The 19,550-nt window shown below is 39.1% G+C and overlaps 1 pseudogene; it reads right to left on the bottom strand.

Annotated features, from left to right (window-relative positions):
* Positions 1-8,705: 8,705 nt before the first annotated feature.
* On the bottom strand, positions 8,706-10,069 carry LOC102825782 (annotated as a pseudogene).
* Between the last annotated feature and the right edge of the window lie 9,481 nt (positions 10,070-19,550).

Raw genomic sequence — 19,550 nt, 5'->3', positions numbered from 1 at the left:
GATCCATGTTAAGTTAGTGGCTTACGATCAACTCCCAAGTATGATAAATGATTATACTTCCTGTCTCCAACTGGCAGGACATTTTCTTCAACCATTTTGAGTGTCTCAAGTTCAGTGGATCATCATTCTCCTACTTCATATGAAATATAGTATTTGTGTGTGTGTGTGTGTGTAGAAGTACTGTGGTTGCCTGTCTGTTGGCTGTTCTGTTATTGACACTCTGGGGAATGTTAGTCTTTCACTACCAGAAACTGAATAGAGCAAAATCTATGTTTTCTTCCCTGCTTCATAATGAGGGATCTGTTTCCAATAAAATGACAGCACACTCAGGCAGCCAAGCAGCTGTTATGGTGGCAATGGGCTAAAATCACCCACAGCAACAATAACTGTCAACTTGGTAACAGCCATGATTCTGCCAAATGCAGACAAAATTTACAGAAATTAAGAGAACTTTAAAAGTACTGCCAACTATTTAAGCTCAACAATGAGTTTGAGACCTGATATTTCCCCAGTGATATTTTCACTTACCTCAAAATTCTTTATCTGTGAAATTGTTTATATAGATTTCCACTTTAGATTATTGACACTGGCTTACACATAGCTATAAGGAGCCCTGGTGGAGTAGTGGGTTATGCGTCTGGCTGCTAACCACAATGTCGACAGTTCGAGCTGCTAGTTGTAGCATGGGAGAAAGATGAAGCTTTCTGCTCCCATCAAGATTTACAGCCTCAGAAACCCTGTACAAGGTTACTGTGAGTTGGAATCAGCTCACTGGCAGACAGCAGCAGTAGTAGCACACTCAGCTCTGCGCCATAGCAGTGGCTGTGAACATGAACAGAAAGTTCGCGGGACTGTAGCCGAAACTGACAGCCTTGAATTATGAAGTTACAGGGGAGTATTTGCCTACTAGGACTCCCTAAGTGGTGCAAATGCGTTAACCAGAGAGTCGCAGGTTTGAGTACACTCAGACAAGCCTTGGGAAAAAGACCTGGTGAGCTAGTTTAAAAAAAAAAAAATTAAGAAATCAGCCTTTGAAAATCCTATGCATCACAGTTCTATTATGATATACTCTGTGTTGTAATATGCGGGAGTCTACTCAATGGCAACTGGTTTACTTTTTTTTTTTTTTTCCTGGCAAGCATGGATTTGATTGCTGGAAACCACACCTATGAAACTCCTTTATAGTGCACACCTCCCTCTCACTGTTCTATGAGTTTCACTGGAAGAACTAATTTGTTCACAATTCTTTCTACTCACCTCTCAGAACCAATGTTCTAGGTGGGTGGCAGGGCATGAAACGGAGGACCTCAAACAGTGACTTCTAAAACTGGCAGACACTGCTCACTTTAGTGAGAGTTCCACCTTACTTACATTCAAAATTCCAATAATGTTTCATCGTGAAACTGATTATACTGATCCTTTTCTGACTATTTCTCTCTAAATCAGTGTATGAAGGAGCAGTGGAATTTGCTCTGAAAAGAAATGAGACCAAGTGATGTTCCAGGCCATAGTTTTGTGACCAGTAAAATGAAAGGATTGAATTAAATCTCTCAGGTTCTTTCTGTATCTACTCTCATTGTGCATACTGCAATGGACAATTTAAGTGTAGAAAAACCTTCATTGTGAGGTATAATGGAAATATTAAAAGAAGGCATAAGAGCATTCAGTACACTATACCTTCATGTATGAGTGGTGGGTGGTGGTGGTGGTGTGCTGTGGAGTCAGTTCTGACTTATAGTGACCCTTGTAGTGTTTCTGAGGCTGTAAATCTTTACGGGAGCAGAAAGCTTCATCTTTCTCCCATGGAACAGCTGGTAGTTTTGAACTGCTGACCTTGAGTTTAGCAGCCCAATGCGTAACCACTATGCTACTAGAGTTCTTTTCATGTATGAGTATATCACATTAGGGCTTTCACCTGATAATATCTTTTATAATGTAGCAAAGCTGTGATGTGTCAGTCTTTGTGGTTTAATAGATATTGATAATGGTCTTTGAAACTTGATTGCATTCTAGGGGAAGAGAGAGAAAAAATGATGGTCTCCAGATAGAGCCAGATGGTCAAGGGACTTATAGCATCTGGTGTCCTTGTCAGAATCCAGAGGTCATAAACTAAATACATCCAAATGTGAGGTCCACAACTTATATGCTACCTAATTACATAATCATTGTATCATTTCATATTACGGTACTTGATTAATTGGGATGTGAATAAAAATCATTAAAACTAACAACATTAAAAACATTTTGCATAGCAACACCAAATATTTAAACTGAATGAGAGAAATGAATATGTAAGAAATCTAATTTTCATGCACTTCCTGGGGCTGATTTATACTTATTACAACTGCAGAATATAAACCCTGGATTCTTTTTTTTGTTATTTAATTGGGGAAAATAATACAGAATACTTGGAAAGGAGGCGAAAAAGCTAACTTTGGAAAATGGAGTGCTATAAATTATTTGATAAATGAATATTTTAGTGTTTTCTTAAGTGTTTCTATTTTTTTGTGGCTTACATGACCAAAGTCAAACATTAGCTAAAACTTACCTTTCATTAGACACTAACAGCATCAATTGGCAGCATGCTGGATGTCTCACATGTAAGTCATATGGGTGTAGAATCAGAATCATTTTACTGTTTCTCTATGTTTTAGTAAAGAGCTAATGCAGATTTTTCTTAAAAGAAAAAAAAATATTCACAGGCATGAGAAAGGCTCATATTCTATCACAGTCCACTTAGTCTTTGATCAATTATATTTACACAATGTACATATTCTTTGTACATTGTAGTAGAGTCAGCATGCTAAACAAGGATCAAGGCTCCCTGGTGACCCAAATGGTTTGCTCTCAGCTACTGGGTAGAAGGCTGACAATTTGCATCATCCCAGAGACATGGTGGAAGAAAAGGTCTGGCAATGTACTGTCGTGACTATATCAGCCAAGAAAACAGTATGGAACACTGGGAGTTTGTAACACATGGTATCACCAGGAGTCCAATAGACACAGTGGCAACTAACCACATTTTTCATCGAGTCAAATGATAAAGCAGAGCATTTTAAAAGCATGAGTGTAATCTTGGGGATGGCTTTATGAAGTAGTTCCAGTTTTCAGATTAGAGAAATGAAGGAGAGAGAGGTTAGGCAGTCCATTTGAGATCCTACAGCCAATGAGTAGCAGAGTCAGGAACTTATTTCAGGTTTATTTGACTTCAATTGCAATGCTTTTTCTACTAGTGCATATAGGATGTGTCTCCAGGATGTTTATATTTGGAGAAATTTTTATAGCTCAAGAAAATACCCTGTTTGCCTGATTTATTATTTAAGGAAATGACCAGTTGAAATTTGTGTTGACACAGCTTTCTTTCAGAAATTCAGAGCAAAAGTCACATTCAGCTCTGGAATTATCTAAATTGGTTGTCTAAGCTAGTCAAATTCATAAGCTACTATTTCAACCTGCTGAATTTTGACTGCAATCTGATCTAAACAATGCACTGTTCCTTCTTATCACTTATGAATGGTCAAGGATAGATAACCCCCAAATGATGACTGGGTGAAATGTGTCCCAGCTTCTTTGCTTTATTGTGTACCTGTTTGTAAGAGACAGTTGGACATTAATATATAATATACAAGGAAACATTTTTATTCTAAAAATATAAATTGAAGATAAGGTGTTCCTGTGATGGAAAATGCCTGAAGGTTTCCTGATACTAAGTCAAAGAACACATTCATGGTAGGTTTTCGTATTTTTTAATCAAGATTTCTAAGTGTTTAAGCATCTAAATTAATAGATAGTACTTCCTCCAAGATTCAGCACGCAAAATGTGCAGGATTCACTGATTTATTAACTCAATCAGATTATAAAAATCTATTCAGGAACGACTATGAATATTCCAATAAACTCATCATCTTTCTGACCTAATATCTGCATTAAGGATTATCATGGAACCAGAAATTGACCAGCTCACAATGTATAATTTGTCTGTAAACAATGGCTGCATTGCTTTAATACTGCAGGAAATCTGTACTCATAATTCATAAAGGAATCTCTGAAGTGAGCTAATGAGCCACAATTTTTCATTTACAAACCAGGCAGGCAATTTTAGGTTTTGTTATTTTTAAGAATATACAACTTTCTTGACTTTTAATAATATGCTTTTCTCTCTGTGTATGTGTGTGTGTAAACAAAAAAACCATGATTGATAATAAAAGAGGGATCTTCTCTTAGTAACTGCTCACTGGTTATCTTGAACACTTTTAATTAAATGAACCTCTGTTCCTTGGAAGCAAAGTGAAGAAATAAATATTTATTTTACATATTTTGGAGGTCTCTATAGGTCTGTGTTTGGGAGAATGTTCTCTGGGCTAGAAATAAAGATTTTTGTTTCTCTTTTTCTCTTTTCTGGAGGAAGCAGTCTACTACTAGTCTCTCTTTTTCTATTTCTCATAATTTTCAGTGTTGATCTCAAGCCTTTTGTTCTAGGAGATCAGTAATAATAAAAAATCTTTTCTCCAAAAGGACACTGTATGGTACTGTAGCAAGGATGCAGTATGGACTGGGATTGGTCCTCAGCTGAACTTATGTTGAATCAACCAGCTGTGTGACCTTTAATATCTCTGACTTTCACTTTCTTCCATTATGAAATAAGTTGAATGATAAACTAGGTAATATTGGCACATTACTTAACTTCTCTTTGCATCAGTGTCTATACCTGTAAAAAGTGAATAATATGGCCAGCTCCAAAGGTTTTTTGTGAGGAATAAATGGAAAATACTTCTGTGAAATGTGTGAAATCCAAAACACCTTCCCTGGTAGTTCTCATAACTCAAAGGACCTTCCATAGACACCCCTGGCTTTGATATCTTGTTTCTACAAAATTAATGAAATAGGGTATGCTTCTTTGTTCTATATGTATAGTCCCCATTCCAAGGCTTATCCTTTTGTGAAACTCAGCCCTTTCCATTGTTTTTTTTTTTTCTCTTCAAAATGTACCACACACATACACATGCACAAATGCACACATACACCCAGGTATTTGGGTGAGCATATCAGACTTCACCAAGGGTGGTAAGTGGTATAGGAATTTGCCTCTAAGGTGCTGAGTGACTTTGAATATTAGTTATCATATTCTTAAGAAAACTTCCACTCACTCTTTCTACAACTTGAGCTTTGCCCTCTCATCTTTCCTCCCTTTTGTGTTACTTGGATCTACACATTTGTCTCACTGTAATGAAGAAAAGGAATGCTCTCATCAGCCTCAGCTAAACCTCTGCACCCAGCCCACTAGTACATATTCTGTTGTTGTTATTGTTAAGTGTCATAAATTTGATTCCAATCATAGCAAACCTGTATAGGGTTTCCAAGTAGTGGCTGTTGAGTTTGAAGTGCTGACCTTGTGGTTCAAGCCTCCCTTGTGGTACAGTGCTTTATCCCACAGTTCCACACCAGGACTCCACATATTCCATTAAGGACCTTCAATAGAAAGGCCGTTTTGCTTATGTTTTTGTTGTGAATTGAGTGATAGTTTGCATGGAAGAACATTAGCTTTATACTTAACCTATTGTATTTCGTTTCATTGGAATGATTACAGTCCCCTCCATGCATCATCATTCAATCGTATTTACTTCTATTCCCTCTGTGTTTTTTTTTTTTTTTTTTTTTTAATGTACACAAAAGCACTTAGGAATATATAATCATCTAAATAACCAAAGGGCACATTCTGCAAGCCTAAGCCTGCCTCCTGGCTGCCAGCATACAGCCTTTCTCTTTCCATGAGTCTAGAGTTCTCAGCTGCTCTATCTCTCGATATCATCATCTTTGCCTCCATCTCTTGTGTTGCTGCATCTCTGGATAAGGTCCACATTCCGCTGTGCTCTTCTCCCTAGGGTTTTCTGTTCCCGGACTGTAAGATTAACTATTACGTCCTTTTTGTTACAAAACTTCTACCTTACAGTTGTGACAGTCACAATTTGTCACAATAACAATTTTTCACTGTTGAATCATAAGACTCTTATCCCCATCTCCTTTCAGCAGACCCATCTAGACAAGATGAGAACTATTCAGTGGGGATTTTGCCTTCGCCACAAACTCTGAAACTAAACTTGTTCTTGAAAACTTGTAAGCCAGTCACTTCATGTCTTTATTGCCCCCCAAATTTAGGTAGTCTAAGTTGCCCATCCCTATCAACCCTATGTACAGAGGGGGTAGGATTGATCCTTGATGTGAAGATTCCTTCCCTCTCAGTTGGTATTTTGAGCTACTATATCCAAAAGTATAAGGAGCTCTGGTAGCGTAGTGGTTACGAATCGGGCTGCGAACCTTAAGGTCAGTGGTTCGAAACTACCAGTTGCTCTGCGGGAGAAAGATGAGGCTTTCTACTCCCGTAAAGATTTACACCCTTGGAAACCCTGTACAGAGTCGTTATGGGTCAGAACCGACTCAACGGCACTTAACAACAACATATCCTAAAGTATAGGTCAAGTTCATAAAATTGTAGCAATTTACATTTGTTTCCTTTATCGAAATTTTTTTTCTCTTCCCCTAGTCAAGTTCTGATCATGAAGTCATCGAAACTAGGTCAAATGGGTACTATCTGAAAGTTTGGGTGTTCTCCTCACTTCATTATCAGTGGGATGCTTCACTGTCAGCTCTAGCCTTCTGTGGCTATGTCCTTGTCCACGGGCTCAAGAGTTTCCCGGTCTCACCACACTTCAGACCAACCAGCCCTACCTCTTTTCTCTCTCATCTCCAGGTCAACAGGAGTCTATGGAACATGGCTGAACTCAGCCCATTTCTTCATTGCTGCCTTTACCCTGAAAGGCCTTAATTTTAAAAGAACTAGTTCTGGTAGGATCCCTAGTAGCATAGTGGATTAGAGATGGCCTGCTAACTGCAGTATCAATAGTTTGAGTCTATCAGTTGCCCCATGGGAGAAAGGTGAGGCTTTTTGCTCACATAAAGATTTACAGCCTCAGAAACCCTATACAGGGTCATATATACAGTGTTACTATGAGTTGGAACCAACTCCATGGCACACAACCACACTATAGGATCAGTACTAGCTTGCTAATGACAAGGTCTGCAGTTGAAACCCAATGGGATCCGTTCCTAACTGTGTCCTTAAGTGGAATTTGTACATAAGGTGGGCCAGGTGCCTATGGTTCTTATTTCACCTTACTTGAGTGCAAGAAGAGGCTTGAAGCCTTTTAATGATTTACAAGTTGCATGTGTAGCAAGTGACGGTAACTGTAATGAAGAATTTGTTGCAAGTAAGGATTGGTTCATTCATTTCCAAGTGAAGGCAGATGTGCATACCATTAAAGGGCAAGTGAGATCAGCATTGATCTGTTAACCTTAAGATCAGCTGTTCAAACCCCCCAAGTGCTCTGTGGAAGAATGATGAGGCTGTCAGCTCCGGTAAGAATTTAGTCTCAGAAACCATAAGGAGGTCCGTGTGTGTGTGTCTGTGAGTCAGAATTTGTAGTGGGTTTAAAAGGCAAGTACAAGTTGTCCCTAAGTAAGACATTTGTAGTAACCTAGGACTACCTGCACGTAGTGGTTACGAATCGGGCTGAGAACCTCAAGGTCAGCAGTTCGAAACTACCAGCTGCTCCGTGGGAGAAAGATGAGGCTTTCTGCTCCCGTAAAGATTAACAGCCTCGGAAACCCTGTGCAGGGTCGCTATGAGTCGGAACCGACTCCACGGCACATAACAACAACAACAACAAGACTACCTGCAGATTATATATGCATAGATGATTTAGATGGTTTCTGCATTTATTTAGATTAATAGAAAATATGTATGTTGTAGTTACTATGTGCCAAGCACTAATCTAAGTGTTCCACATAAATAGCACAGTTAATCCTCATGACAAATCTAGGAGGTAAAGTGCTGTATCAGCTCTGTTTTATGGACAAGGTAACTGAGGCTTTAGGGAGGTTGATAACGTGTGCCAGCTGTCTCAGTACTATTTGCAGATTTGATTTGGAACCAGGTCAAATGGATCTTGACTGAAAGCAGAGACTACTAGAAAGATTTACCTGTGTTTTATTGACTGTGGAAAGACATTAGATTATATGGATTATAACAAATTTTGCATAGCATTTCAGAACACTTAATTATGCTCATGTAGAACCTGTCCCTAGATCAAGAGGTAGTCCTTAGAGCAGAACAGGGGAATATGGTATGGTTTAAAATTAGGAAATGTGTGTGTCAGAGTTGTGTCCTTTCACCATACTTACTAAATCTGTATGCTGAGCAAATAATCTGTAAAGCTGGATTAAATGAAGAACATGGCATCGGGACTGCAAGAAGACTCATTAACAACCTGAGATATGCAGATGATACAGCTTTGCTTGCTGAAAGTGAAGAGGACTTAAAAATATTTACTGATGAAGATCAAAGACTGTAGCCTTCAGTATGAATTACACCTTAACATAAATAAGGCAAAAATCCTCACAACTGGACCAATAAGCAACATTATGATAAATAGGGAAAATATTGAAGTTCTCAAGAATTGTATTTCACTTGGATCCACAATCAACCCAAACTCTGAAGTCAGGAAGGGCCAGGAAAGAAAAATGAATGGAAACAAGAAACCCAGGGAGGAAGTAGGAAGTCTTCTGTTGCAGTGAGGGGATCGCAACCAATATTATGATATAAATTCTGCATAAATTGCTAATGCAAAACTAATTAGTTCTATAAACTTTCACCCAGACTACAAGAAAATAAAAAGAGAAATCAAACAACATATTGAATTGGGAAAATCTGTTAGAGAATACCTATTTTAAGTTCTAAAGGGAGCAAAGATGTCACTGTAAGGACTGAGGTGCATCTTACTCAAGCCATAGTATATATATTTGCAATTTTGCCATGGTATGGAAACATTTGTTTTACTTAACCAGGTGTTATGGTGACACCATCCTTCCAAAGGAAGTGATACCCAGCTTTTTCAGACAAACACAAATTCCAGTTTAGCACTCCAGAAGAGATTTTTAAGTTGCCACTACGTACCTGTTCTAGGTGAGTTTCCCCCCCCCCCCTTTTTTTTTTTTGATTATGAAGCTGAAGATAAGAGTCAGTTTTAGGAGTGCGTAGTCCCAAGGTCAGCTTGTTTTTTTTCTACAAAATATTGTTTCGACTTCCTTCGCCGTAGGCCACGTGATCCCAGCAAGAAAACCTCATTATGTGAACTTGAGCTTTTTATGTATTGAGAGAGGTTGCTGGACTTCTGGTCACTGTCACTCAGCTCCGAAAAGGGCTGGCTGCGGAGGGTGCCACGCTGGTAGTTTGGGCTTACAAATTCACTACCAAGTCAAGAGGCTTCGCTTTGTGGGCTCTTTGGTTCGTCTTTTCCCCCTGGAGGTTCCACTGAGGTCTCCTTGGAAGGGTAGAGTGGATCCAAAGTCAGATTTTCTGTAGAGCTGTCAAGAGACTCCAACAATGTTTCCACAGTCAACAACTGTCTTTCCTCTTCCTTGTTCTTCCAGTTTGGGTCGTATCAGAGGTCTGAGTATTTGTCGTCCACTGGTTGTTGGCTGATAGTACAGTTGAGAGGACTAAGTGAACGGAGTCCATGAGTGCTGCTTGTTACACTCAGTAGCCATGTTATAAAACTGTTGTTGCCTTTTGTCCTTCCTGCTGATGGATCTCAAGGGGTTTGTCTTTCCCCCGGGCTTAAGTTATTTCCAGGGTGTAACGGTGTCTCGTGATAGGTGCTAAGTGGTACCCTGGTGGCCTGTTACTTTTGCCATTGCCCTGGATCTGGGGCTTTTTCTTGCTGGCCATCAGAGATACTTTTCTACTCACCTCTTCTTCTGTCTCACTAAGACTTTCCCCTCCAGGGATTTCCTCGTCTAAGCTGTTGGACTCCATGTCATTGTCCTGCATTCCACCTTCAAATTCAGACTGACACTTGATTTCTTGAAGGACACCTTCTGAATCGGATTCCAAGGAGTCTTTTGAAATCAGATGCACAACTTCTTTCTTAAAAGGCCGGATTGTGGACCGGACATTTAATTTGGTGTGATGGACAGGAGATTGAATAGACAGTTTAGGAGTTAATTTACTCATGCTGAAAAATTCGAAAAAATAACATGGGAGATCCGCTTGTCGATAGGAGTTGACTGAATATTTAAAAGTTGTGGCTCAGAAAACATGGCCTGCCCAGCGCTCCTCGGAGGCCGCGATCGCTGCCGCTGCCCCGGCTCCCGCGTCGCCCACGCTGCCCTGGCCACCGCGGGCAACAGAGCACTCGGGCCGGGTCCCAAACATGTTATGTTAAAATTGGATAATGGATAAGAAAGACTTTTAAAAATTGATGCAGTTGAATTCATGTGTTGGCAAAGAATATTGAATATGCTGTGGACTACCAGAATTATGAACCAATTTGTCTTGGAAGAAGCACAGTCAGAATGCTCCTTAGAAGCTAGGATGGTGAGATTTCGTCTCACGTACTTTTGATATGTTATCAGAAGGGACCAATTCCTGGAGAAGGACATCATGCTTGGTTAATCAGAGGGCTAAATGAAAAAGAGGAAGAGCCTAAAACACACAATGGCTGCAACAATGGGCTCAAACATAACAATGAGTGTGAGGATGAGGCAGGTTGTGGTATTGTCTTGTTCTGTAATATATAAAGTTGCTATGAGTTGGAACTGAATGGCTAGCACTTAACAACACTGACAACATTGAGTTCTGGAGTCCATGCTCTTCTATACTATATTACCTTTATATGCCATAGTTATTAAAATTCTACCTGATCAACACAAAATGAGACATGTTTATAATTTTGTGAGCTTAGTATACCCAGGATGTCTTATTCTAATTTATATCCAAATACAGATGTTTGGACAAATGAAGTTTTATCTTGGCAATTAAAGAATTACTTAGCTGAAAGAGATCATCAAAATGATGGTTTGCAATTCGCTTAGATTCAGTTCATGTGAATGAATTGCCTTTTGTACGGCACGAATGTCTACTGTGTCATCTCTCATTGGATCTGTACAACAACCCCATGCCATGGCTACAATATCATGTCAGTTTGGGAGAGATGTTACCCTTGAGTGTAATAATCGCACTATTACAGGGAGGCAAGACTATTTCCTATTTTTCCTCTGGGGTATGGAGTTCTGACGAAGCAGAAAGCTCAGTGATTTTTGTCATTAATCTGGGCAGCAGAAAGAAAGGATAAAACCTAAGATTATAATCCCATTTGGAACTGAATGTCTTTTCTCAGATGGGAAATATTCCACCATCTTTGAAGAAGCAGCATGGTCCTGGGATGCAGACTAGCTGAGTGTGTATCCTCTGCTATTTACTTTGTGACCTTGGGCAAGTTATATAATCTCTCTGTGCTTCAATTTCTTCATCTGCAAAATGAGGATAATTATAGCAGTAACCTCAAAGGACTACTGTGAGAATGTAGGAATTTAACACAAATAGTGCTTAGGGAAGAGCCTGAATGTAACAAGTACTTAAGAAATGTTTGTTGAATGAACAAAAGATCACACTAGCTCTGCACATTCACCCTGTTGTTTTTGTTGTGATGTGCGGTGGAGTTGGTTCTGACTCATAGCGACCCTATATACGGTTTCCGAGGCTGTAAATCTTTACGGGAGCAGAAAGCCTCCTCTTTCTCTTACAGAACAGCTGGTAGTTTCGAATTGCTGACCTTGCGGCCCACAGCCCGATTCGTAACCACTATGCTACCAGAGCTCCTTCACACTAGGTGGTTCTAAATCATCATAGGTTTTAGGATGACTTTATTAATGGCATAGTGATGCCATAAGATTAGGTTCTCTTTCTTCATTTAAAAAATAAATATTTGAAATGTGTTGATTCAAAGACTAACATGTGGAGGCCTGGCTTTATCTCCAAAAGACAAAAACAAAAGACAGATATTTGAAGATTAAGAGTTAAGAATAGTTGAAACAGACATAGACTTTAAAAAAGTATAAATATGAATATATTTTTAAAATACTGATTTCAAAAATTTGACTTTTTTTTTTTTTTTTTTTTAATGTGGTAGGAAGGTTGAGGGGCTAATTTAAGTAAACATTCAAAAAGGGGAAAATTAGAGGGGAGAAAAAAGTCTACTTCCCCAGCTGGGAAAGGTCTGCAGCTAGAGCGAATACTTAGTCAGCTGATCTCTATTTTTATTCAAGCAGCTTGCCAAGAAATACAGTGGCTGCAGTTTTCTCTCCACTCTAATGTGAACTGCAGCTCAGCTAGGAATACTGAAAATGGATGCCATCCTTTAATGTTCCTGAGTGGGCGTCGGGTAGCAGGCAGGTCAGCAGATTCTCCTCCTCACTCTACTGTGGGAATTGGCCCAGTTAACAAAGGCAAACTGGGTTAGGTCTGGGTTGACACCATACTGTTACTATTTGAGTATCTTTCCTGAACCATAAACCTAAGCTCTCTGAAAAAAAAAAAAAAAAAAATCAGTATGCAATAGTCTGGTCTTCTATTTGTCTTAGAAAGTAAGCATACTCGTGAATAATTTTTTGTTGTTTGTTGTTGTTGCAAGAACCAAGGGGTGTAAGCACTCAAATGAGCACTTTATAGTGTATAGAATGGTTTTAGGCACATAAGCAGTCTTTCTCACTTCTTGTTTTTCTTCCCATTGCCTGACCACCAAGAATGGCCTGAGTCTGCCCTCCAGTTTTTTTCACCTCTAAATCCTTGCTGTTCTTCAGTCTCTGAAGCAAACAATAATCCATGCAGAAAGTGCTCATTGTTTCTTCTGAACTTTTTAAGTGTTTCATGGCTGCCTATTTGATGACACTAAGACTTTGTACCAAGTTGATTTTACATACTGGTTTTATCGCCCCTTGCATAGTGGGTTTCAACAAGTTTATGCATTGTATGAGGCACTCACTCACCTATGCCAAGAAATTTGGGAAGACAGCTTCCTGGTCAACTCATTGAACGAGATCTATATTTATGCCCATTCCAAAGACAGGTGACCAAATGGAATGTGAAAGTAATCCAACAATATCTTGGATATCACATGCAAGTAAAATTTTGCTGAGGATAATTAAAAAACGGTTGTAGCAGTTCATCAACAGGAAGCTGCCCGAAATTCAAGCCAGATTCAGAAGAGAACATAAAACTAGGGATACCATTGCTGACAAGGAGCTCTGGTAGTGTAGTGGTTATGAGTCGGGCTGCTAATCTCAAGGTAAGCAGTTTGAAGTTATCAGCTGTTCTGCAGGAGAAAGATGAGGTTTTATGCTCCTGTAAAGATTTACAGTCGCTAGGAGTTGGAACCGTCTCCATGGCACACTACTACCACCACCACCACCATTGCTGACATCAGATGGATCTTGGCAGAAATCAGAGAATATCAGAAACATGTTCACTATGCTGTATTGACTATGCAAGGGCAATTGATGGTGTAAATCATGACAAGCTATGGATAACATTACAAAGAATAGGTATCCTATTCTAGAACACTTAATTGTGCTCATGAGGAACCTGTACATAGGCCATGAAGCAATTTTTAGAACAGAACAAGGGGATAATGAATAGTTTAAAATCAGGAAAGGTAGACTCCAAGACCATATCCTTTCACCATACTTATTCTTTCTGTGTGCTGAGCAAATAATCTGAGAAGCTGGGTTATACAAAGAATATGGCATCAGGATTGGAACAAGACTCATTAACATGCAGCTTTCAAGTCAGTTGTCAGCTTGAGGACTAAGGTGCGCCTGACCCAAGCCATGCTATTTTCGATAACCTCATCTTATGCAAGCAAAAGTTGGAGAGTGAAAAAGGAAGACTGTAGAAGAATTGATGCATTTGAGTTATGGTATTGGAGGAAAATATTGCAAGTACCATGGACTGCCAAAAGAACTAATAGATAGATCTGTGTTGGACGAAGTGCAGCCAGAGTGGGTGACCAGACATCATCTCTCATACTTCGGACATATTTTGAGGAGGGACCAGTCACTGGAGAAAGATATCATGTTTGGTAAAGTAGAGGGTCAGAGAAAAAGAGGAAGACTCCTGACGAGATGGACTGCCACAGTGACAGCATCAATGGGATCAAATGTACCAACAATTGTGAGGTTGGCCCAGGATCAGGTGGTGTTTCATTTTGATATTCATAGGGTAGTTATGAGTCCATACAGACTTGATGGCACCTATCAACAGCAACCATGATTCATAACTGACTGGATGGAACTTAACAACAAACAACCTTCTCCACACAATGGTAGCTCGCAGGTGCCTTAAATAATATTTTTGGTATGGGTGTTGTTCTACTTTGGAGAGCTGTATGCTGGTTTGTTTTCTCTGTTGGGTCTCTCCTGCTGCTCTCTGTCTGCCTTTCCACATTTATCCTGACCTCATGCCCTTTGTGCATGGAGGAATAATATTGATGGATTGGTACTCACTAAAATGACAACAGCAAAACCAAAAAACAAACAGCAGACCAAGAAAACAAACAATGTAGAAACTCTTAGGGAAAAAAAAAAAGGAAAAGCTGACAAAAATACAATTGTTCTGGGGAAATTTTAATATGCCTCTCTGGTTTTTGACAGATCAAATAGCTAAACAAAAACATAATAGAATCTGAATTATGTAGCTAATAAGGGTGAAAGAGTGGGTATATGGCTATATATCAAAGTTTGTTTTACAGATAAAACAAGTAACCTTGAAAGACTACATTTAATTGGTAACTTCAAAACCACAGAAAATGAATAAAAACATTCTCTGGATAACCATACTACAACTACTAATTAATAATAGTAATAATAAGCATTTAAACAGTATTTAAAATACCTGGAATCTTAAAGGCGCATTCAAATAAATAATTACTGCCTCCAAGCTTATTAGACCTGTAGGATTCAGGAAAGGGATATTGAAAGGCCAGTTCCTTTATTTCATTTGTAAAATTGGCCCTGTTTATCCAAGCTATTCTGTTCCTTGAAATTTACTTAGTTTTCAATAAACATTGTCATGCCTACTTCCTGTTACCTTTGCCTTTGCCTGGAAATTTTATGCCTGTTTTTTTTTTTTTTTAATTTGAATATGTATGTCTTTTGGATTATATTTGTTCATTACAGAAACAAAACCCATGGCTGTCAAGTCTGTTCTGATTCCTAACAACCCTGTACAGCGTTCTGAGGTTGTAAATGTTTACTAGAGTAGACCTTCTTGTCTTTCGCCAACCTTGCAGTGAGCCCTATAATAGTCCCCTTTTATCCATGATTTTCTTTTCATATTTTCTGGTACTGGTGATTATCAGCGGTTCGAAAATGTTAACTGAGTATGTTGCATGGTCAAATCTCACTCCGTCCTGCTCCAACATCCTCATAGCTTTTTTTTTTTTTACAGTATGTTGTTTTAATTCTACTTTATTTTGAGTTATTGCTGTTAACCTCTTGTGTTGCATTTGTAAATTGAGGATTATCATAGGTTCAATGCAGTCAATTGCTTCTACTACCCATAGTCGTCTTTGTAACGCCCACCAAATGCCCCACCCCCTTTTTTCCTGATGGCTCTGGGTAAGGGAAGGTGGGGGAAGACGCTGAAAGGATTATATAGTTCAGTTGCTAGTGATTGTTAACAAGGCTATTGTGATTGTAAAAGACTTCGAACTCTAATTTGGGGATTGGTCAATTTCACCAGCCTCCTGGGTTTAAAATGAGTCATCTCGCCAGCAAAAGGGGGGATTTCACTGTCATGAAGAGAGAAGAGCCAGTGATGGGTCTTGTCATTTTGACTGTGAGATCCTTGCACTTTTAACCTCCTCAATCCAAGAGACAGGACTGTATCACCAGAGAAATGGCAGAGGAGTGGCAGTAACAGAACCAAGAGCCAGACCACAGGACAGAACAGTGGGATTCCTGGCCCATGGAGAAAGTATAGCTGAGTGACTTCAGGCAAGAGTCTCGCTTTTGGACTTGGGTGCAAACAAGCAGTTAATAGAGAAGCTAGATTTGCTGAACCATGGTGCTAGAGACAAACACCTTAAGGCTGAAGCTTGTGGTGGAATGGGGCATCATTTTGGTATTTATCAGCACTGCTAAAAGAGCTTTGTAACATTACCTGAGCAGCAGAGGGGCCTGGCCAAGGGACTAAGGACCAGAAAGATGCGCGCCAGTGGGCATAGCTGGGAAGACCAAAGAATATTTGTCCTAATCGTTTCTGATCCTGAATTGTGAACTGCTAACATCACTAATAAATCTTCTGAGAGTTGCAATGTGTGTGGCCATTGCAATGAATCATCAAATGCAGCTGAGAAATAGAACTTGATGTGGGAAGTTAGTTTCAGATTGAATAAGGAAGGTTGGAGAATGGAGCCATGTCTGACCTCAGTCTCAAAGGAATCAGTCTTGGGCTGATGTGGAGTTTGATTCTCCTTCCCCTGGTGAAGTAAAAGGAAGTTGGCCTCCACACACTTTTTACAATAGGTATGTATGTGTTGAGCAAAGCATAGTATATATAGGGTTCAGTACCATCAGTGGCTATAGGCATCCACAGTGGTATGTGTCTTGGAATGTGCTTTCTGCTGGAAAAGAGGGAATCTACTGTATCCCCCTTTTCCTGGTGTGGCATTGTGGGTTAATGAGCAGTCGGGGTTAATGAACTGGACTGCAAGGTTTGTTTGAATTGCAAGGTCAGTGGTTCAAGTGCACAAGCTGCTCCTTGGAAACTGTGTAGTAGGTTCCTCATTGGTTGGAACCGAATCAATGGCACTTAACAAAACAACTGTGTTTAAATAGATTTAATGTTCAAATTCTAGTTTTTAACTAAATATGAAGAGTCTTTGACTTTTAATAATGTGATTTAATACACAAAGTAATATTTTCAGCTTCAGAATTTTGATAAAGATTGGTCCTACGCCCTAAAGGCAACATCAGCTTGTATGAAAAAGGTAAGACAATTGTCTTGAAATCAAGTTTACACAGTAAGCACACAGTTCATTATTTTATAGATCAATAAAAGTCAAAAATTTCTAAAATGTTTTAATTGGTCATATACAAGGTCACTATGAGTCAGAATTGACTTGATGGTATTTATGACTTGATGGCATTTAATAATAACATATTCAGTTGAGACTTCATCTCAAAAACAAATCTTTTTGGTGTTGCTCTTGTTGGTAAGATTTGGAGCGACTTTGAAGATGTTAAGGCAGAAATTTGAGATTTGCCTATCCCAAAACATCCCACTAGTCCATCGTGTATTACTGTTACTTGAGATAATTGGTTTGAGATATTCTATTTGCAAATTTGTCTTAATTTTGTTCATTTGTTGTTAAGTGCTGTTGAGTTGGTTCTGACTCATAGCAACCCTGTGTATAGTTTGTCAAGCTGTAAACCTGCAGGAGCAGAAAGCCTCATCTTTTCTTAAGGAGTGACTGGTGGGTTTGAACTATTGACCTTTGTTGTGGACTCTCTTTAATTTTTGTTTTGCTCCTTCAGAAGGCATGCTTATGTCTCTTTCTACTTCTATTTTCAAAAACATCTGTCAATCTATATACTCTCTCAGTTTCATATTGAAAACCAACTCAGCAATGCTTTTCTCACACATGTGATCATAATAGTAGCCATCATTTATTGATCACTGATATCTGCCAGGCATTGTATTCTGAATGCCATTTTCTACCACCACCAGAGTAGAACTGCCCTCCATAAGGGCTTTCAAGGCTATGACCTTTTGCAAACAAATCAACAAACCTTTCCTCTGTGATACCTCTGGGGGAGTTCAAACCAAAAACCTCTGGTTATTTGTCCAGTACTTAATTGTTTGTGCCATCCAGGGATCCTAAGTCTGTTTGACTTGGCCAATTTTATAAAATGTTTTCGATTATACAAGTGAGAATTTAAGAATAAATTTCCGTACTAGTGTCGTCAACTGTATTTCCACCTCAGACCTTTGGATGATTCTTTTTCACGCTCATTGGTTGTTTCAGTTCATTATTTTCCTTATGATCTTCATCTCATCCTACCTCCATACTGCTGCTGCTAACTGCTGTCAAGTCAGCCATCTTGTATAGCGTTCCTGAGGAGTGGCTGGTGGGTTTGAACAGCCGACCTGTGGTTAGCAGTCCATTGCTTATCCTATAACACCACACCAGAACTCTACCTCCCACTAGAAGATACTTGATATCTCTATATAAATCATGGCTCTGGTTGTAGTGTCCTCACAGTAGACCTTGAATGGGCTAAGTGACAAGCTATAGGTCAGGGATGAGGCTCATGGGTTTTCTTTCTTGCAACCAACATACATGAGTGTTTTTAATGCACTCCTCTTTGCTAAATGATCACAAGTCTGTACCTTCTAGTTGATGACTTGAATTCCCTGTGAGGGTCTGTAGTAGCAGTAGGTATACTACAACAAAGCTGGTAGCCACCTATTGGTGGGAGTTGACAGTCACTGAATTACATGGGCAAAGAATCCAAAGAATTTATGTTCCAGAAACTTGCAAGGCCTTGTTTCAGGCACTCCTGGCTAAGACACCTGTTTTCTCTTCCTTGGGGTTGGTCTTCAACCCCTCTGAAATAAAACTTTCCTGTTTGTTTCCTGTCTGATGATAATTTTTTATGTAATGACAGAAAAAGGATGGAATTTGAAATGGCTCTCAACAGAGATCTAGTACATTTTTCTTTTGTTGTTACGGTATTCTCATGAATATAAATTTACATGCCATTTTCAGTTCTTTGACTCTTTTGAAAGTGCCAGTGCTATTCTGATATGTTTCAGCTACTCCTCTGGGTTACCTTAGCTTATGCATCACTCATTTCATCCTTAGTCTTCTTACAGCTCAAACTCAGCAGAGTGCAGCCTATTTGTTTGCCTTTGTTTACTTACCCATTTTCTTTTTTCATGAGCACCATTTACTATTATAATGGCAGAGATTTGTTTTCTCACATCTGTTTTTGAGCAGTATCTGGATACTTTGGAACTTATTTTCCCTAGTTCTAAGATTTGACTTGAACTAGGAGAGTTAGGCAAAGACTAGTCATGAAAGCATTCATAGAACATAATGAAGAATGCTGGTTGTCTTCCTGTGTCCACTTGTGACTTCTTCTTCAAAAACAAGAATCTTGTCTTTTATCAGGACATCTGTCTCTCAACTAAAAGACCACATGAATATCTTTCAGTTCATTGTGTCCATAGGACTAAACTTGGGCCAATGAGCTAGGTAACAGAAAAAGGATGGAATTTGAAAAGATTTTCATTAGAGGTTAAGTATATTTTTTAATGTATTTCATTGAATATAAATTCAAATGCCATTTTCACCCATTTGTTGTATTAAAGTGCTGTGTTGTATTCGTTAAAGCTTTGAGAGAGAGAGAAAAAAAAAAGGAGATACTGTGTTTCTCATTTCTTTCATCTGGCAGTGCTAAATTTGGAAATGATAGTTGCAATTTGGGCAGCCATCTTGGTGCATGAAAATGTCAGGCCAGACACTACTGATGGCAGAATGGTGAGTTGTACAGATCCTTGCTGTCAGTGAATTTTTGAAGTCACTATACTGTCCCTAAGGAGCTCTGGTAGCGTAGTGGTTACGAATCGGGCTGAGAACCTCAAGGTCAGC

This window comes from Chrysochloris asiatica, unplaced genomic scaffold (genome assembly GCF_000296735.1).
Source record: "Chrysochloris asiatica unplaced genomic scaffold, ChrAsi1.0 scaffold00134, whole genome shotgun sequence".
NCBI lineage: Eukaryota > Metazoa > Chordata > Mammalia > Afrosoricida > Chrysochloridae > Chrysochloris > Chrysochloris asiatica.
The sequence above is the reverse complement of the archived record's forward strand: the minus strand, read 5'-3'. Positions and strand labels throughout refer to the sequence as shown.